We start from the raw sequence: 5,222 nt of genomic DNA, 5'->3' as shown, positions 1-5,222 counted from the left end.
TGCCACCGACACAGCTTTTGTTTTCTCTGCACCTGGGAGCCCACAGGGACTACAGGCACTGCTTGTTGGATAGCGCAGAACTCCTCGGAGTGGTGAGTCCAGTGGCAGCTAGGAGGGTGGGACTGTCACTGTCCTAAGTCCCCTTTGGGTGGGAGACAGGGTAGGGTCAGCATGGCTTCAGAAACTGGTGTTTCTTCCCCCAAAATCCAGGCAATTGCAACCGGATCACCAGAAGACTGCGCAGTGCCCATGGACACCCTAACAGCTTTCCTCAATTCGTTCGTTGCCAAGATGGAGGCGGTGGGTGGGAATAAAGGTGCAATTAGATGGCCCCTGCCCCCCCCCCCCCCCCCGTCCGCTGGGGAGAGCTCTGATGCAGACTCGGGTCCTGCTGAGGCTGGTGACCCCTGCGCTGTCTTGTCAGACTACGCTGACCAGGACTGTTCGGACAGTGAGGCTGAGTCCCTGTCCGGGTTCGTGTGTGACAAAGCTCTTGGAGCACTTATCACATATGTGCATGATACCCTGAAGATTCAGGAGCCAGTGGATCCCTCTCCTGATGTACCGGTCCCTTTTGGGTCCCGCAAGCCAGCACTTTCATTTAAGGTGTTCCCGTATCTGACTTATTTTGACAAATTTAGTTACAAGGAATGGGGTCGTCCGCAACGTACCTTTTCGGTCCCCAAATATATGGCTGTGCATTACCCTTTTGACGAGAGCCTTCTCAAAAAATGGTCGGCTCCTCCGGTCGTGGACCCCCCAGTATCCAGGTTAAATAAAGTAACTGTGATCCCGGTAGAGGGGACTCCTGCATTCAAGGATCCCACGGACAGGAAGGCCGAGGCAGTGGCTCGTTCCTTGTTTATGGTTGTGGGGTCAGCCATGCGACCAGTACTGGCATCCGCACTTGTGTCGCAGACACTAACTGAGTGGGCAAAACTTTTGCACTGCGAATTGGGAGAGCAAAAGGCTTCTCTTGTCTGCGTGGAACTAGCAGACCAACTAGTGCAAGGCCATAAGTACGTCTGTGACGCAGCCTTGGATAATCTTCCCCTGTTATCCAGGGCTTCAGTGTCAGCTGTGGTACTGAGGTGCCTGATTTGGCTAAAATGCTGGTCTGCTGACCAGGCATCCAAAAAAGTCCAGACGGATCTTCCCTTCCTTGGCGACCGGCTCTTTGGAGCCTCTTTGGATGACATTATTAAAAATGCCACCGGTGGTAAGAGTACCCTACTCCCCCAGCCCAGGAAGGCTAAGGAGCTACGCCGTAGGCAAGGGCCCTCTTTTTCCGCTCACAAATGGCTTTTTCGTCCGCCCGGAGCTTCGACAAAACGCCCCCAGCCCGACAGGATGACCACGGACAGACAAAAACGTCCCTACCATGTATCGAGTGGGGGGTCGCCTTTGGGAGTTTGCAGCTCGGTGGTCCTCTCGGTTATCTGACCAATGGGTCTGCGATCTGATTTCCTCAGGCTACAAGATAGAGTTTCTCTCTTGGCCGCCAAGCAGATTCTTCCCCTCCAGCATACCCGTGTCCCCGGCTTGCCGGGAGGCCCTCTTGGGGGCAGTAAGGGGCCTGCTGAGTCGCAGGGTAGTTGTACCAGTTCCGGAATCTGAACTTTTCCAGGGATTCTACTCAAATCTGTTTGTAGTTCAGAAGAAGGAAGGGGTACGTCCAATCTTGGACCTAAAAGCCCTCAATCACTTTGTAAAAGTGCAAAGGTTCAGAATGGAATCCGTTCGCTCAGTAGTTGCTGCACTCCGTCAAGGGGACTTCCTGGTGTTCTTAGACATCCAGGATGCGTACCTGCACATACCCATATGCCTTCAGCATCAAAAGTTTCTGTGGTATGCAGTTGGGGAAGCCCACTACCAGTTTGTGGCTCTTCCTTTTTGGTCTGGCATCAGCCCCCCGAGTCTTTACCAAGGCATTGGCTCCAGTTTTGGTGTTGCTGCGGCAAAATGGGATCGTGATCGTGGGATACCTAGACACTCTCCTCCTGAGGGCATCTTCCGCCTCAGAATTAGAGGAGGATGTGGCGATCACCATGCAGACCCTGCAAGAATTTGGGTGGCTGTTGAACCTAAAGAAGTCGGTGATGGTACCAACTCAGCATCTGGCGTACCTAGGCTTGCTGCTGGACTCCATGGAAGCGAGAGTTTTTCACCGTTCAGACAAACTGCAGATTCTCAGATCTGCGGTAAAACTACCTATGAACCGCAAGTGGCTCTTGCTCTGCTTTTGCATGCAAGTCCTGGGTCTCATTTTAGCCTCCTTTGAGCCAGTACCTTATGCCCAGTTCCACACCAGAGTCCTGCAGAAGGAAATTTTGACAAAATGGGACAAATCTCAGTTGTCCCTGGATTGACAGATCCAGGTGAGCCAGTCAGAGACTCACTGGTCTAGTAGCTGAGGTCCCCGGTGATTCAGTCTGGAAAATTTTTATAGGCCACTCCAGGCCCTCAGGGCCAATCGCTCTGCCCGGATCTCTAGAATGTTGATGGGCATTTTTGATCTGGACTATTTGCCTTGGACAGTTGCTTCTTTGCGGACTGCTCCCCAACTCAAAAAGGCTTGCATCCGCTGTTACCATCTTCCAGGTAGGTGGTAGGAAAGATATTTTCCCTTCCGCAGATTCTTGGTTATCAACCACCAACTGAGGCTCCGATGCACCATGGAAACAGACACATTGGAAAAGCTAGAGCTTGGACCTACTTGTTCGAAGCTGATAAAATACTGTTTTGCAGCAGCCTCAATGAAACTGGGCATAAGTAATGGCCTCAAATAAAGTCACCAACTTTCCCAACAACCTCATGCAAAGTCGAATAGAAGGATTCTTCTTGCGTATGACCATCTGAATCCGTTCCTTTATGGCACTGATCTACGACAAGAGTACCTTTTCCTGGGCTATATCAATAATCAGACCCAAGTATTCCAATCTTCTTGATAGTTTTTTAAGGAGGATTTCTCTAGGTTGGGAATCTGACCTTGGTATTCCAGGTAGTTAACTGTAGATCATACTTTGGGCTACCGACTGATCTGTGATTTCTGGTGAGCGGGAAATATAGGTACATGGAGGTATGCATCCCTGATGTCTATTGGTGCCAGAAGTTCTCCACCTTGTAGGATTGAGACCACTGATCGGATTGACTCCATGCCGAAAGAGTGGATATTCAGAACTGGCTTAAATATTTGAGATCTAGAATGGGTCTGACATACTCATTTGGTTTTGGTAATGTGAAAAGGTTTAAATAGAACCCCAATCCCTGCTCTTGCATGGGAACACCTCAGATCAATGTTTTGAGACAAAAGATGGTCCAATGCTTGAAAAAGAGATGACTTTTCCTCTGGAGTCTGAGGAAACGGGGACCTTCAGAACTCAAGTTTGTACCGTAGGGTCATTGAGGAAGTCACCCATCTACAGCACCTGGCATTCCTAGGTGGTCTCCCATCCAGGTACTGACCAGGCCCAACCCTGCTTAGCCTCTGAGATCAGAAAAGATCGGGCACTTTCAGGGTAATGTAACCGTAGGCTCTGACACTCTTTCTGCCAGACCCTTGAGAACTGCATACGTCTCCCCTACTCGAGCGAGCGGGGGCGCCCCCTCCATAAGGAGGCTTCAGTTTCCTTCTTGAACTTGATGGCGAAGGCTGTTTTTACTGCCTGGAAGCAGATGCTCCTGGCTTGTTTAACCGGTTCCCGACCAGGGCACGACGATGTACGTCGACAGAATGGCACGGGCAGGCATATTGGCGTACATGTACGTCCAATATTCAATGCCGCCCTGCCATCGGGAGCATGCCGGTGGCGCGCTCCCGCGCTGGTCGGGACCCCCGTGAGTCTCACGGGATGGCTGAATGGAGGAAATGCCGTGTAAACAGCATTTCTCCATTCTGCCTAGCAACTAGTGACACTGATCTCTGCTCCATGTGATTGGAGCAGAGATCAGTGTTCACTAAATGAAAGCCCAACCCCCCCCCCCACAGTTAGTAACACACCCCTAGGAACACTTAACCCCTACACTGCCACCCACTGGTTAACCCCTTCACTGCCAGTGTCACTTACACAGGAATCACTGCATTTATAGAGCAGTGATTACTGTATACATGACAATGGTCCCAAAAATGTCCGATGGGTCCCCCAAAATGTCGCAATCACAATAAAAATCGCTGATCGCCCCCATTACTAGTAAAAAAATAAAATAAAAAATTATTAATAAAAATGCTATAAAACTATCCCTATTTTGTAAACGCTATAACTTTTGCACAAACCAATCAATAATCGCTTATTGCGATTTTTTTTTAAACCAAAAATATGTAGAAGAATACGTATCGGCCTAAACTGAGGGAAAAAAATGTTTTTTTATATATTTTTGGGGGATATTTATTCTAACAAAAAGTAAAAAATAATGCGTTTTTTTCAAAATTGTCGCTCTATTTTTGTTTATAGCGCAAAAAATAAAAACCGCAGGGGTGATCAAATACCACCAAAAGAAAGCTCTATTTGTGGGAAAAAAAGGACGTCAATTTTGTTTGGGAGCCACGTCGCACGACCGCGCAATTGTCAGTTAAAGCGGCGCAGTGCCGAATCGCAAAAAGTGGTCTGGTCTTTGACCAGCAAAATGGTCTGGTCTGAAAGTGGTTAAGTGTAATACGTTTACTCCTCAAATAAGGATACTTTTTGCACTAAAAAAATATTTTGGATGTATTTATCCAAATCATCCCTAAACAGCCCAACAGTTCACCATGAAAAGGAAAACTAGCCAGGAACTGATGCATGATGCTTCGGCTGACCAATTTTTCAACCATGAGATTCTATGCTTATGCACCAGCATAAGCCTAAGGCGCGAGGCTTGAAGAATAAAACCTCTCATGGTGTCTATTACCAAACAATGCAGCCAGTAACTCCTAAATCCTGGCCTGCTGATCAGGAATTTCCTTTAGCACCTGTTCAGACTGGTCTCAAGGATTGACATACACCAATTGCTTCTAGCGCAGATTTTTAAGGGGAATTTCCAACTTTTTATCCATTGGATCCCTAAGCATTTGAGCATTGTCTATCGGGCAAGTCAAACTTTCATTCACAGAGAATATAGCAGCGACAATTGCTGGTAGTGAATTTTTCCTCCATGGAAAAAAGTGTTAAAACTTTATAGGAGGAAAAAAATGTTTATCTGGGTGATCCCACTCAGAATATATAAGCCTTTCCAGCAATGAATGT

General features: G+C 48.1%; 1 pseudogene; it reads right to left on the bottom strand.

Annotated features, from left to right (window-relative positions):
• Positions 1–3,416: 3,416 nt before the first annotated feature.
• On the bottom strand, positions 3,417–3,535 carry LOC143998707 (5S ribosomal RNA; annotated as a pseudogene).
• Positions 3,536–5,222: the final 1,687 nt, after the last annotated feature.

The sequence above is a fragment of the Lithobates pipiens genome, unplaced genomic scaffold (genome assembly GCF_037356315.1).
Source record: "Lithobates pipiens isolate NorthernLeopardFrog02 unplaced genomic scaffold, aLitPip1_a1.2 Scaffold_19, whole genome shotgun sequence".
NCBI classification, from domain to species: domain Eukaryota; kingdom Metazoa; phylum Chordata; class Amphibia; order Anura; family Ranidae; genus Lithobates; species Lithobates pipiens.
Note: the sequence above shows the minus strand (reverse complement) of the source record. Positions and strands in the feature narration are given on the sequence as shown.